At 34.4% G+C, this 16,847-nt stretch overlaps 1 pseudogene; it reads left to right on the top strand.

The window, feature by feature from the left end:
• Positions 1 to 6,349: 6,349 nt before the first annotated feature.
• On the top strand, positions 6,350 to 6,576 carry LOC132027478 (cyclin-dependent kinases regulatory subunit 2-like; annotated as a pseudogene).
• The last annotated feature ends 10,271 nt before the right edge of the window (positions 6,577 to 16,847 follow it).

Consider the following 16,847-nt stretch of genomic DNA (forward strand, 5'->3'; position numbering starts at 1 on the left):
GTGGTCTCTGTCTGTCAAATAAATAAATAAATAAATAAATCTTAAAAAAAAAAAAAGTCTGAAATAAAGTACCTTTTAAATGAGTTTTTAAATTATTGGGATCTAGACTCTTTTTTTTTTTCTTACGTATTATCCTTAAGGGTAAATACAGGACACTGAGAGTCTATTACTACTAATAATGACTAGAGTTATGGTATAAATTATTATAATGTTTATTAATAATATATGTACCAGATATGACCGTAATGCATACATATGCATGATTATTGGCACACATGCCAAAAAAAAGTTTAATTTTCACAGTAAGAATAGGAAGAGGCTCCAAATTATTTTTATCTTAAAATGAGAAAATGGTTCAGACCTGTGATTTGACCAAGATCATGACCTTAATAAATGGCAGCTCTGGAGCTGGGTCAATTTTATCCAACTGAAGAATGCTCTTTCTGAGCAGTGTCTATAAATCATTGCATGAAAACTGAAAAGACATTTCTGAATATTTTCTTTCTTTTCCTAAGGTCAAGCACTTAATTGGTGACCTACCTGAGGGTATAAGCTATCTGTTTTTTAAAAAGGAAAAAAAAATCATTAAACTTTTATGAGCTACGGTGAAAGAACTTGTTTATAATGACTTATCTGTGAGGGACATTGGGCTAAAGATACTTAAAGGCAAATGGTGTTTTCTCAAAACTTGAAGATTTTCTGTTAAGATTTTTCTCTGAAGAAGCTGTTCTAGAATTGCTTATGCAAGTTAGCTGACCTAGTGAAATGGATTATCAATGCACCAACAGGGAGACATACATACTAGGTTTATTATTGTTGCCAATAAATAATTATATTTTTAAAAATTGTACCTCATTCTAAAGTATATTGAATCATTTACTTACATTTACTTCCAAACCTCTTTTGAGTAGCCTATAAGAAACCCTTGGTTTAAATATAGAGGTAGCATGTGAAAACAGTGTGTGAAATATTAAAATATGGACACTGCTTTTTGAAGATAGAGACTATAACCACAGCATTTTTCTTTTCCATGCTTAGTTTGTTGCTTATCAAAGAAATATCTTGGCCAGATACCGGGCAAAAGGAAAGTTATCTTTGGATCACCAGGGAAAATATCAAATGTTCAAAGTCACAAAAAATGATAATATTTACTGGGGCTTGGAGTATTTGACATATATGATTGGAACTTTAAATATAAAACAATTTAAATAGCAGGGGAGAATTACAGTCTATAGTGTAATTACTAAACATTGAAATCAGCAAAGTTATCTAAAATATCTTTTTATTTGTACTTGATAAGTTATCAAATATGTAGTCTTAAATTTTTTCAGGAAAAAATTTTGTCTTATATGGATGTAGGTATGTTTTCTTGATATACTGACCAAAAACAAAACAAACAAACACCACCTTGGACACCTTGGGAATTTTTTGACAGATTCTGTTTTCACTGATTTTTGGTTTTGTCAGAGGATCCCCACTAGACAATACTAGCAGAATAATAACAATAATAATAATAATAATAATAATCAATTATTTCAATGGGTTAAAAAGCATTAAAAATAAGAATTCACAACCTCATAATTATGTGAAACATAATTGAAGGCTACTGGGAACCATTTTATTCAAATGGCTAAGTTCATATAAAGAGAAAGAATTAAGTATGTGTCATGTTTTTTCTTTATTAGCTGTTTCTGATACAGTCATTTGATAACATTTGATAAGGGCTGGTTGCTTTATATTTAAAAGAAGAATCATGAATAATAAACTTAATAAAATAGAAAGATAGATAGTATTTTACAACCCTTGATGAAAATTAGTTGAACCAAGCAATAGTTATCAACATTTGCCAAATCATTGGGTGATAGGTTGAGTTGAACTTTTTTTTTTTTTAAAGATTTTATTTATTTATTTGACAGAGCAAGATCACAAGTAGGCAGAGAGGCAGGCAGAGAGGGAGAGGAGTAAACAGGCTCCCCGCAGAGCAGAGAGCCCGATGTGGGGGCTCGATCCCAGATCCTGTGATCATGACCTGAGCCGAAGGCAAAGGCTTAACCCACTGAGCCACCCAGGTGCCCTGAATTGAACTTTTTAATGAGTGGATCAGACAAACATCACCAGAAAGGGATATATTCTGGAGTATGTTTAAATTCCAAAGGCAACTTCCAGATAAACATTTGATTTTAAAATTTTAAGTATTGAAGTACTCTCTTCTCCAGAAATTACCAAAATAAGAGAAAAGTAAGAACTATAACCTCAATATTTAACAAACCAGGAAATATCTGCAAGTAGTATAACATATGATAAATGAATGATTGGATGAATGAATAAATCCCAAATGAAGAATATAAAATAGCAATAGCAAAAGTAAAATAATGGTGAATATATATTGTTATCTCAACAGAAATACTCAATATACGTGATCTGGTACAGCCATTGAGACATATCTAATCTGCCATAGTAAAGACCAATCCTTAGCCCTGACTGTGGCCAAATTCCCCAAGGCCATTGACCCGGTTCCTGAAGGCATACTGACAATATTATACCATTAATATTGTAGAATGAACAACACTATTTTCTTACTAAAATAGACTGTGAATATCTTTGTGTGTGTGTTTCCTCTCTGCAATGTTTCTGACAAAGCTACAGATACCTTATCCACTATCATAGCATTCTGTTCAGAAATAAATTTAATCAAAGAACTCATTTGACAGTAAATGGAGTGTGGCAATGGGCCTTCACTCTTGGAATTCACAGGGATTGCCATGCTCCCCGTCATCTTGAAGCATTTAGCTTAATGGAATGGTGGAATAGTCTTTTGAAGATTCAGTTACAATGCCAGACAGGTGGCAACACCTTGCTGGGCTGCAGCACTATCTGCCAAGATGAGATATATGTCCTAAATTAGCATTCAAAGTATGGTGTTATTTTTCTCATAGCCTGTATTCATGGGTTAGGGAATCAAGGGATGGAAATGAAAATGGCTTCTCTCCCTCATATTCTGGAGATTCAGTAGCAAAGTATTTGCTTCCTGCCCATGTGACTTTAGATTCTGTTGGACTAGAGCTCTACGTTCCAAAAAGAGGACTACTTGTACTTGAGGACAGAATAATGATGCCAATGAGCTAAAAATTAAAACCACCACCTGGTCACATTGGATGCTTCGTGTGATGAAATCAATGGGGGATTAAACACACACACACACACACACACACACACACACACACACAAAACACTTATTCTGATTCTGGGCTACTGATGCTGAGTCTCAAGGGGAATTGGGCAGCTACTCCATAATGGACATGAGGAGCAGGAGTGTTGCATTTATACATGCAGAGACAAACATGGTTATCCTCCCAGGGATTTATTTGGATGTCAAGACAGTTGACAAAACAGACCCACCCATGGATGCGAATAAAGTATATTTTGTATTCGCAACAAACTGGAGACTCTCATGGAGGTGAAGGGCTCATAAAGGGCTCGGATAAAAAGGAGAGTGGGGGTGCTTAGCACAGGAGAGTTCCCACAAACAAGCTGGAGCTTTCACTTTCTTGAAATTTCCAGAGGTGATGCAAAATCAAAGGACACGTGATGGGCTTTTAAATTCTTTGGTTTCCTAATGTGGAGCATGCAGGGGATTAAAACTATTAATGGTGAAATATCAAAATGGAGTCAACCCCTTAATGATAATGATATCCCCAGAGCACCACTTAGTGCTCTCATAGTCTGTGAATGAAACAGTTGAAAACATTGAAACATTGAAAACAGTTATGACAACCCAACAAGCAAGGCACGTCCAATAATAATGGCCCAGAATCTTACAGTGCCTGGGTGGGTTAGTGGGGAGTATGCTTGAAGACTATATTCTGCCCCTCCCTCAACTCTCTCTCTTAAATAAATAAATAAATAAATAAATAAATAAATCTTAAATAAATAAATAAATAAATAGTGGCCCAGAGTGTTTAGGAATGAATATTCAGTAACCCTGATGAAACACAACCACCTGAGGCACTCACTAGGTGTATAAGAAGTATGAAATGGATAGAATTAATCATAAATGTGAACTATGCAACTAGCTCCAGAAACAGCTACAACAGCATGGCTAAAATGAAAAACAGTGATAATACCAAATGTTGGCAAAGTATTAAAGAAAATATTCGTAAAGAATTCCTGGAAATGGCATTGTGGAAAATAATTGGGCACTTTTCTATAAGTTAAACATACATATATCCTGTGACTCAGTATCTATTCTCAGATATTTATTTAAGAAAGAGAAGTTCACAGAACTCTAGGCAATTTATAAAAACAAACTGCCATTGTCCTTTGGTCAAGAGAATTAATAGCTGGTAAAGCCCTGACATCCCAAGGTCACTCAGAGTTGATGACTCCTTTTTAGTTTAAGCTAAAACAATACAGTCAGTTTTAATATGTCTTACACAAGTGCTCCTATAATGGAATCTTTTCCTTTACGAGATAATCTTCATTTTATTCTGAGAATATGTTTCAGAAAATGTTTTGCTTGATTTGAAATTGATTCAGTCAGATCATAATACCAATTACAGGTCTTTACTTATGACACTTTGTTTTTAAAAAGACCACAATTTAAATGATTAATAGGGCAATTTATAATTTATCATCTAAAATTATCTTCATTTACTGTTCATTGTGTTGTTTCTAAGAGCATAATACTTCTGAAGTTAAATTTAACTAAAAAAAATGAGCATATATTTTCACCCAGGTAGATATATGGTAATAACTTTTATAGATATATTGTTAAATGATAATGTCAAGGAAAAAAGGAGAATAAATATACCTAGTTTTCCCTTTAATATCTATTCAGTATATTAGATTTAGTTGTTTATGAGTATATACTGAGACTGACTGAGACATAAAATTGAACAAATGTCAAATTTTTTCCGTATCGGGTTAAAAATAGATTATTAGATATTAGATATAGATCTAATCTATCTAAAAATAGATTATTAGATATTCTGAACAAACTAGGAAGGAGAGATAAACCATAACAAAAATTTACTTTATATTTAAGTGTAAAATTAAATACAAAAAGTTTTTTCTTTTTTTTTAATTTGGAAGGGTCAGATGTTCCTAAAATTATACATAAGATTTAAAATTGTTAATCTATCAGTTATAATCATATATGTATATTGATTTTATGTAGGTATATATACATATACATATGTATATATGTATATATAATGTGCAAGCAGGGATGAGTTATAATTGATTTAATTGTGTTTTTAAAGTAAAAACTGTATTTTGAAATTATGTGTTTTATAACACTAACTGCTTTAATTTCAAAACAAGAGACTACTTTTTGTCAGTGCTCTTACGTTTTCATCCCAAGGTACCTGTCCAGATGAGAGGGAAATATCCAGGTTTTGAAACGGAACCATTGTGCTCCTTTTTATAATTCTCCACTCCCTCTTACCTGGCAGGATTCTGAGAACATATGCGAACCACTGCCTTGTATGCAGAAAGGCAAAGGATGGCCCACAGTTCCCCAGGAAAGGTCACAGATGCCCATTGTCTCTCATAATTTCTGTGGGGTTGGAACAAAATTAGAAACACACAGAATTGTTTTATCTCAAAAATTAAAAATATCTTTAATTATTTCATGGATTCAAGGATAAATTCTGGAACGCATTAGGAGTATACAAAACGTATTATACAGACACAATAGTTTATGATGCAATTTATAAACAATGGACAAACAATTGCTAGAAAGGATGTTTTTATACATATTGAAAAAGGTCAAGACTGTTGGACATAAAAACAAATTACTTAATTTTTAGGCCAAGCTACATGGTGTTATTAAGACAACAACTTTCCTTTTAGAGACATGTATTTAACTTCTGATTATATTTGCATGTTCATTTCCTAATTTTATGTATACTGGAAATTTCTTAAGAAATCCATTGTTTAGGCACCCTGATGCTCTAATAGTTACCTTTTCCTTCTTTTTATTTTAGGATTTTTTAAATTTATTTATGCAGAAGTAGGGGGAGGGACAGAGGGAGAGAGAGAATCTCAAGCAGACTCAGTGCTGAGCACAGAGCCTGAGGTGGCGCTCAATCTCCCAACCCTCAGATCTGAGCCAAAATCAAAATTCAGACACTTAAAGACTAAGACACCTAAGTATCCCAGCTATCTTTTCAATCACAAGAGTTTTAAACTATGAGACCCAGAATATACACTCTTAAAACAAATAATATAACCAATAAGATGTCAAATCTATTTTACATAAGCAGTCAAGTCTTTGCCTTGGCCTTACCTGAACATGTGGTCTGCCACGCCCACTCTTCACGCCTTCCTCACCCTGCCTGCCCACAGGATGGTACAGAAGCAGATTCACTATTTGGACAAGTACTTCCACAAGAACTACCAGCATGTCACCCAGAGAACTTTCCAGACAAGTACTGACAACCCATCTGATGCCTGAAGAGGAGTGGAGGAGACTTGGTGTCCAACAGTCTAGGCTGGGTTCATTACATGACTCATGAGCCAGAAGCATATATTCTTCTCTTGAGAACATCTCTTCCAAAAGGTCAACAAAACTGAAGTCTATTTTGGGTAGTATTCAGTGAATACTTGAAAAATATACAAATAATACATCCATACCTGTGCGTGAGCTGTATTTGTTACAGCAACAGAGCTCAGTTGAATGCAACTGCAAGTAAGTTACTATAAGATGCTGAAGACAAAATTTCTTCCAGTCAGTTTTTCTTTTACTATAAGGGCCTGTTTGATTTTTCTGTTACTTCTGTTAAATAAAGTTTGCATGTTACATTTATAAAATAAAAATTGTTTTGTATAACTGTAAATGTGTAAGATGCCTTCAATAGTTGTTTTGTCAAAAGCCGTGTTTTCTATAAATATATGTAATAAATATGTAATTTTTTTAAAGATTTTATTTATTTGACAGAGACCACCAGTAGGCAGAGAAGCAGGCAGAGAGAGAGGGGGAAGCAGGCTCCCTTCTGAGCAAAGAGCCCAATATGGGGCTCGATCCCAGGACCCTGAGATCATGACCTGAGCCAAAGGCAGAGTCTTAATCCACTGAGCCACCCAGGCGCCCCTAATAAATATATAAATTTTTATGTAATAAAAACCATTGTAAATATATTCATTATAAATATATATGTAATAAAAAACATTTTATTTACATGTACTTAACAAAACTAAATTCACGGACTGCATTTGTTTAAAGCTGAAGACCTGTCAAAGATTTTAATTGTTTGTTTTTGTTTTTTTTTAAAGATTTTATTTATTTATTTGACAGAGAGAGATCACAAGTAGGCAGAGAGAGAACCTGCTTCTCGCAGGTTCCCTGCTGAGCAGAAAGCCCGATGTGGGGCTCAATCCCAAGACCCTGAGATCACGACCCAAGCCGAAGGCAGAAGCTTAACCCATTCAGCCACCCAGGTGCCCCAATTTTAGTTGTTTTATTTATGAATTTGGGTGGTGGAAATCCAATATATAATATAAATTTATTAAAGTAAAATAAGTCAAATACCTGGAACTCAAAACTTTAGAGTGGCATCAATCAATCAATCAGTCAATACAGACCCTGATAGAAAATAGAATAAAAGATTTGTGGGTGCAGTGTTCTAAACTACAGAGAATGAAGAATAAGGATTACAGTGGACTTCTTGACAGAGACTATGTAAATAAAAGGAGAGTAAAGTGAGATATTTTAAGAAGTGTTAAAAGAAAAGAAAAGAAAAAAAAAAGATAAAACCCTAGAATTCTTAGAAGTCTTTATCCATAAAAAATACCATTCAAAAGGAAAGCAAGTGGCACCTTGGTGGCTCAGTGGGTTAAAGCCTCTGCCTTCAGCTCGGGTCATGATCCCAGGCTCCTGGGATCAAGCCCCGCACCGGGCTCTCTGCTTGGCAGGAAGCCTGCTTCCTCCTCTCTCTCTGCCTGCCTCTCTGCCTACGTGTGATCTCTGTCAAATAAATAAATAAAATCTTAAAAAAAAAAATTTTTTTTCAAAAGGAAAACAAGCTAGAAATAAAGATTTTCTTTACCTTGAGTTTGAACTCCACAAGTAAACAAACCTAGTCATTAGGTCTGATAAAACCCCAGTGCCTAAAATTGCATCCAATGCATAATGCTCTAAAAAATTGCTTAAAGAAAGAAAGAGGTAGGCAACAGAAAGGCAGGAAAGACGGCCGGAAGGAAGAGGAGATGGAGAGAGGGAAGAAGGGGGTAAAATTAATGTACCACGTCAATCTTGATGTATGCTTTGAGTAAATTAATTCATGCTGGTTCATTTACTCAGAGGTTAAAATGGAATGGAATAGACTGGGAGGTCTTTTTTGTGTGTTTTCTACTTAGGTTTTGAGATATTTTAAAGTAGTTATTACAGATACCTGACAATCGATGTAGACATCTAGGTGGGAAATATGCTTCTCATTGTCATTCATCTGGTTATAGTATTTAGCTTTGACCATGAATAAGATCATTTGGGAAAGAGTAGAGAATTAGAAGTCTTCTTAAGAACAAATCTTGAAGAAATTCAGTATTTAATCATTAAGTGGAGATATGTAGGTAGCTATACGGGAAACTACAAATTAATTGCAAAAACAACTTTTTGTAGTTATAAACTATAAAACAGTTGCAAAACACACCAATATTTAAGAAAAAGAAAGTCAACATTAACTATAGAAAACTTTCATTTGCATTACATTATAGGCTAAAATTGGCTTAGGAGTAGTGCTACATCTGTCAATGTAGCTAAATATTAGCTCCCAGTCACCCATGCATTAAAGAAGAAAGGGAAAGATAGAGAACTTGAGATAAATAACTTCAAAAAAAAAAATAATAAGGTATCAGAAGAGGTAAGAAAAGTCTGCTAAGCCTGCCTCTCTATCCTAAAATTAATTTGAACTGAGGCTAGAAGAGTAGGCATATGGCCTATGTCAATAGTTCTGCCCAGAAGGTGGATACCCATTTCACCCTGCAACTGAAAACCTCAGTCTTTGATGAGCTATGAGTTGGAGAATGAAGCAGATACTTCTGATACATTGAGAAATGGAGGGAGTGTCCCTTATTGAAGGGATGTTTCCCTAATATAGATGTGTAGGAGTTGCAAATATTCAAACCAAAGTGTGGATTTGTAAAGATCACCTGGCATAAGAAAAGGCAATCCATTATAAGTGAAATTTGGCTAGAGATGGAAGTAATATATTTAAAATACCAAAGTCTGAGTGAATTAAAGTTATGATATAAAAACTGTAAAGGATGTTTGCATGAAAAGTTTGAAGAAATAAAAGAAACAATAAAAAACATTCTTTCAAAAGTTTATCAGGAATTAACTAGCTCTCTTAAAATGGATTTTCTATGTGTAAAGTATATAACTCAATATCTTAAACAGCATATTAAAATGAACTAAAAAAGGAAAGAGCAAGACAAATAAAATGAGTGTCAAAGGCATAGAGATACAGAAGGTTAAAAAATTATCAAGATACAAGAAGGATAAATTGAGATTTAGTGTATACCATCAGCATCTCCGATGTAGAGAGCAGGAGGAATAAAAATAAAATAATATTTTGAAAGATAATGTTTGAGTTTTATACACTATCTGAAACAGGATTAATAAAATGGAACTCAAGCCTTCACATACCATGTGAACTCACAAATCACCAAAGACAGAAACAAATACTTAACACAACCACAAAGAGCGAGATTCTGTGAAAGGAGTAGAAATGAAAACTGCAGCAAGAATAGATGACCCACAGAGGAATACTGTCAGCAAAGTGTTGAGAGAAAGGAAGTACTAACCTAGAATATGTGCCCTAATATTTTGCTTTTAACTCTCTGGGTTTAGTCCCACTTCATGCTACAGGTTCCTACAAGTTTTTGGTGAGCATCAAACAGCTCTCTAGGGCTCTACCTTTACTTTGGTTCAGCATTTGGGGATCTTCAACTGGGGATCCGAGGGTGGAGGCATAGAAGTCCTTAGGTTTTCTCTCTATTGGTTCATAGGTGATGGAGCTCCTTCTTTCGAATTCCTCAAATCATTTGCATTGGTCCTTTCCTACAGCTATAGCTCTTCCTGATTCTAGTTTCCTGCCCCATCAACTCTTCAGGCTTTGAGGTCAGAACTTCTCCCTAATGTTTCCAGCTCTACAATGCTTCATTATGCATAGCTGATGTTCATTATCGGATCACATCTTGATACATAGTTTATTCTGTATTACTCCATCTGAGTATGCATTTTGTTTCTATCATAACACCCAATATAGTATTATATTTTAGGATTTAGACAGCGATATATAGTGATAATAGTGTTTACTGCTAGAAAATTTAATAAGGGAATATCTAGAGGAAAAATATCAGGAAGCAGGAAAACTTTAAATAATATAAAATAAAAAGTTGTGGGGGGGTGGCGTGAGTGGCATAGTCAGTTAAGCAACCAATTTTTGGTTTTGGTTCAGGTCAGAGTCTGTGGGACATTGGACTACATGGAGCTCCATACTCAGGACGGAGCCTACTTGATATTCTCTCTCCTCCCTCTGCTCCTCCCTCTTATGCTCTCTCTCTCAAATAAATAAATATTTTTTGAAAATCTATATACAATTTTTTTTAGAAATTTGTTGTGAATCCTCTGAATAAAGTCTAGTGTCTGTAACGAAATAATAAAGACACTAATAAAAACACTCAGCATTCTATGAGGATAAAGTATTCAAATGCTGACCATAAAAGTTAATGTATTTGGATGAAGATGCTCATAGTTAAACTGTTCTAACATTTTAATTACTGAAGAGAGGCATTTAAACTTCAGTTCTGCAAAAAATAAATAATAAAATATAAATTTCAATTTTGCTAAGTTAAATATGTATGGCAAAATTCTGCCTCTGTTATTAGACATTCTATGTATAAATTATAAATGTAGATATAAATAAATATAAAATAAGAAAAAAGAAAACAGACAAAATTCAATTATCTCAAAAAAATGGACAGAGCCATCAACAGATGAATGGATCAAGAAGATGTGGTATATATACACAATGGAATACTATGCAGCCATCAAAAGAAATGAAATCTTGCCATTTGCGACAACATGGATGGAACTAGAGCATATCATGCTTAGCGAAATAAGTCAAACAGAGAACAACAACTATCATATGATCTCCCTGATATGAGGAAGTGGTGATGCAACATGGGGGCTTAAGTGGGTAGAAGACTCAATGAAACAAGATGGGATTGGGAGGGAGACAAACCATAAGTGACTCTTAATCTCACAAAACAAACTGAGGGTTGCTGGGGGGGAGGGGGGGTGAGAGAAGGGGGGTGGGGTTATGGACATTGGGGAGGGTATGTGCTTTGGTGAGTGCTGTGAAGTGTGTAAACCTGGTGATTCACAGACCTGTACCCCTGGGGATAAAAATATATGTTTATAAAAAATAAAAAATTAAAAAAAAAATGGACAGAGGAAAAAAGAAATATAGGCAAAGGATCACAAACAAACCACAAAAAGACAAACAGTGCATAATTCCACTCAAGGTATCTAAAGTAGTGAAACTGATAGCATCAAATTGTGAAATAGAGTGGCTCAGTCAGGTAAGTATCTGCTGGTCATGATCCCAGTGTCCTGGGATCCAGGCTCCAGGTCAGGGTTCTGCTCCATGGAGACCCTTTTTCTCTCTTTCCCTCTCCCCTTCCCTATTGCTGGTGTGTACTCTCTTTCTCTTGCACTCTATCTCGAATAAATAATTCTTAAGAAAAGAAAATTGTGAAAAAAAAAAAAAAAGGAAATTGTGGAATAGGGATGAGGAGAGGGGAAATTGTGGAGTCATTAACCAGAGGGCATGAAATGTCAGTTAAACATGGTAAATGAGTTCTAGAAATCTACTGAGTAATATTGCACATATAATATACAGCTAAAATTTTGTTAAGAGGGTAGATCCGTGTTAGTGTTCTTAATGAACACTCAAATGAACAATGAAATAGATCCTAAAAAGTAATATTTTATCTAAACAGTTGTAAGAAAAGGCAGAAATATTTCAATAATTCTACTAACAGTTTAAGAAAATTAAGCAGAATTTTATATCAACTCAGATTGAAAATCAGTTATGCATAGTATGCAGTTGGCTGCTTATGAAAGAGTGGCACAGAGGGAAGGACAAGTTATTATTATTATTTTTAATATATATATTTTTAATTTTATTTATTTATTTGACAGACAGAGATCACAAGTAGGCAGAGAGGCAGGCAGAGAGAGAGGAGGAAGCAGGCTCCCCGCTGAGCAGAGAGCTCGATTCGGGGCTCGATCCCAGGACCCTGGGATCATGACCTGAGCTGAAGGCAGAGGCTTTAACCCACTGAGACACCCAGGCGCCCCAAGGACAAGTTATTATTATTATTTTTTTTCCTGACGGCAATGAGCAGAGTCAGAAGCTAAAAATGAAAAACAGTATGTAGTAAGAAGAGTGTAAAAAATAGAAGCCTCCTTTTAGACAGCATATATCACAGCTACGAAGAGACGGTCAGGAAGTCATAGAATGGTGTTATGGATTCAGTCATATGAGCGAATATACTTTGAAGAATATGGTTTATCTTTATTATATCCTCAACAACCTCATTTTCTGAGTCCTCTTTATTTTCCTGAGAAACTAGGTTGGATACAAGGAACCTCCCTAGTCAGTGGGGCTGGAAAAGTGACCATCTTCATTTTGTTAGGCAGTCATCCCAGGGGCAGTGTATCTATAATGATAGCACAAAGACGTGACTCTTAAAAAGTCTCACTTCTAAATTGTAAGTAAAATAAGCATTCCACAAATCTTGTCCAACACCAACATTTAACCTAGCATTATGGGTTGTCTCAGTTAATCTCCTTGTAGGCTGAGCTTTAGAGTTACGACAGGGTCTCTAAAGGCTGAGAAGCAGGCAAAGATGTCTAGACTCTCACTGTGGGACTCATAAAACACATAAATGATATTTCAAACCCCACAGCTGGGAACCTTTAAACAATTCAGGAATGAATATGCTTTACTTACAGAAATGAAAACTTAAATAGACAGGCTATTCTTAGTCAGGTTCTCTATGAACCATTTTGCTGATACAACCAGAGCATGACAGCAAATTCAGGCAGTACTTATTTTGACTTTTGGTTATCACTCTGTACACCTGAAGTATTTAAGTCCCCAGGAATTGCTTACATAGATTCCACAGATAAGTCAAAATCCTATACAGCAGAAACTTTAAATTGTTCTCACTTATTTTTTCCCTTGTTTATTATAACTGCTTCATTTTCAAAAAGAATTTGAAGCAGTGATGTATTGTAATTGTATAGTTACTGATATGTAAGTTATAAATGACAATTTAGCTGCTGGAGAGTTTATAATAATATCCAACCAAATATGAATGGTAAGGATTTTCCTCCATATATGTATCTATACATAATTATAATCTACTCTGAATTAATGAAATAAAATGAGCACTTTGAAAGAGTAAAAACAAATTTCTATTTTTGCCATCTTTTAACCACTATGACTTTTTAAATATCTCTTATTTATATTCCAATAAAATTGAGTAAAAATTCTGTTATCTGCAATAATAGATATCCACAGTGGTAATGCTTTTTTATACTGCATTTCAGTATATTAAATTTTGAGAAATATAAATTTTTCTAAAAGACTATAAAGAGGCAACTAAATATTTTAATATGACATATTTCTTGTAAAGTTATCTTTAAGGTTTCATATTTCTTTATATAATTCCAATATATATGTTAAAATCTCTTTTAAATATTTTTATTCTTTTCATAAATATAAAACTAACTCGTGTTTTGTCCCATTAATGTGTTGTATTATATTTATGGTCATGATATAGTTGTAATTTTTATTGCATTACATTTGCCATGGTGTTTTTAAGATGTGGTTGTTGGCATTACAATTTCAGAAACTCAGTTTTATCTTTTCAGCATGAATTATCAATCTCTAGAGGAAGGGGGATTCACTAGTGAAATGAATGTGAGACTCACAGATAAGTTAAAATAGCAATTTATCTATTTTTTTTAAGATTTTATTTATTTATTTGACAGAGAGCACAAGTAGGCAGAGAGGCAGGCAGAGAGAGAGGGGGAAGCAGGCCCCCTGCTGAGCAGAGAGCCTGATGTGGGGCTCCGTCCCAGGACCCTGGGATCATAACCTGAGCCGAAGGCAGAGGCTTAACCCACTGAGCCACCCAGGTGCCCCACAATTTATTTATTTAAAGTATGTTACAAATATCATCTGATCACTAGAATGGAGAGGTAGTAGATATATGATCCTCAAAAGTAGTGCAAATGTCAGGATAGTTCAGTATTCATAGAGAAGAAAGAATAAATGTGACTTACCTTAAGATAAATTTCCATCCACTTACTTTACTCTGGTGAATTTCCCTTCTCTGTTTCAGGGATGAATCTGCTGCTTATGAACAAACCATGAGTTTAAGGTTTTAGGGAAACCTTCAAGACACAAAAACCAATGCATGCTTTTTAGCTTACTTTTTCTGATACATTAGGGAGCCCATCGTTTTTCTCTGTTCAGGGATAAAAAGCATATAAGAGTTTTCAGGATTATATATTATTTGGGCTCAGTAATAGCTATAGGTATAATTCTATGTTAGAAAAACATCCTGATTGGCACACACACAAAGTCACCTGCATAGCAGAGCTAAAGATGTATTAATTTTGGAAATATCCCCCCAAATATTTGGCAATTTGGAGCTATCATCATTTTTAAAGTAGATCCTGGTTATAGTATCAAAAGTGACAGTTCCTAAACTTATGTTCACACTTTAGAGCTTTTTTGTATCTGGAATTTAAGGTCAATCATAATTTATTTGCATACATATTTACTTGATCTTTTAAATTTTCAACGACAATTTTTTTTTTTTTTTAGGTTAACAATACATTGTTAAATTATTTGTTGTTTTAAGCAAGTGAATTGCCTAAATTTCTATCTGGTATATTACTGCGAAGACCAGTAGATGTCTGTAAGTCACTAATGTGGTGAAATAAACCTGTAAGTAGGTAAGCAAAATTAAATAAAACACAGTGTCTGTAGGCTTATTCTTGGCTTTGGTGATGAATATGTTAATTTGGTTGAATGCGGTGATTATTTCACCATATATCAAAACATCAAGTGGTATAGTTGTACACCTTAAATATATACAATTTTTATTTATCATTTTACCTAAATATAGGTGAGGGAAATGTATAGAATATCCTTAGAGTAGTCATAGAAGGCATTCTTGTGGAATATCTCCCTTTGGTTGTGGTTCAGATGTGTTCAGATGTCACCAACTGATGACTATCGATGTCTCCAAACCCAATGGTGTAGAGTTGAACAGTGGAAGTTTTCAAATTAATATTGGCTATTTACAAGGACTTACTGTTGTGCAGGCATTTTTTTTTTAAGAAGATACAAATAGGGGGCACAGGGTGACTCACTGGGTTAAGGCCTCTGCCTTTGGCTCAGGTCATGATCCCAGGGTCCTGGGATTGAGCCCCACGTCGGGCTCTCTGCTCAGCAGGGAGCCTGATTCCTCCTCTTTCTCTGCCTGCCTCTCTGCCTACTTGTGCTCTCTGTCTGTCAAATAAATAAATAAAATCTTAAAAAAAAAAAACAGATACAAATAGTTTACTCAGCTATAGGTTTAAAACCACTTAACATTTGTCTTCACAGCTAGGAAAACAAGTGTTCTTATCAACAATAATCTTAAGTTGTGTGATTCTCTAAAGAGAGCTGTGAGCAGTTGGTGAGGCAAATCAATAATAGCATGAATTGCATATATTGGTTGCACCCAGGAAGGAAGTATTATTTTGAAATACATTCAAAAAGTGTTGTCTGTCTTAGACCACTCTTTGGAAAAGAAAGACAAAGATTTTTGTTTTATTTCTTTTGTAAACTCTGGCTAACCAGTCTCAAGAAAAAAGACCACTCAGTCGTCAGCGAATAAAAATTAGGGGAAACAGTATTGATTTTTTTGAAAGTAATAAATCTCATTTTTTTTCCAGAAATACGACTATGGCATGGAGACACCGAAGAAATCCTGTGAATATGAAAAAAACATGCTAAATATATATTAAATAGTGATATTCCATCTATAATGTTTCTACTAAATTATAATCCTTCCTCCTTTCCCCCACTGAAGTAGCCCATTCTATTCCAAAGGCAAATTATTTCTCACGTAGACTCTCACACTATTTAAAGGATTAAGTAACTTATCAGAGACCTAGAAGGAAAATTAGTACTAAAATTATTACATATTAATTCTAAATAATTTATTTTAATAAAGAGTTATTATGGAAAATTAATTTTTAATACCTTCATTTCACTTGCTATATTGACTTGGAAGATGTAATAGTTTAGTTTCAGAGTGAATAAAGAAGAACAATTAATTATTTTAACAATACCTCAATGTAGGGGCGCCTGGGTGGCTCAGTGGGTTAAGCCGCTGCCTTCGGCTCAGGTCATGATCCCAGGGTCCTGGGATCGAGTCCCGCATCGGGCTCTCTGCTGAGCAGGGAGCCTGCTTCCCTCTCTCTCTCTGCCTGCTTCTCCGACTACTTGTGATTTCTCTCTGTCAAATAAATAAATAAAAATCTTTAAAAAAAAAAAAAAAAAAAACAATACCTCAATGTACACAGTCTAGTTTTAGTTGAATAAGGATTTTTAAAATAATCTTGAAACTTCTCAGACAATTAACTATACTACTAAGAAAAGAATCTTTTAACAACTTTCATGCATGCTTAGCCTTTAATTTATTGTTTTCAGTGAAGTTATTTTTTACAGCCTTACTGATTGAGCAGAGAATGCTTAATTTTTAAGATAACT

The sequence above is a fragment of the Mustela nigripes genome, chromosome 12, assembly GCF_022355385.1.
Source record: "Mustela nigripes isolate SB6536 chromosome 12, MUSNIG.SB6536, whole genome shotgun sequence".
Classification (NCBI taxonomy): Eukaryota; Metazoa; Chordata; class Mammalia; order Carnivora; family Mustelidae; genus Mustela; species Mustela nigripes.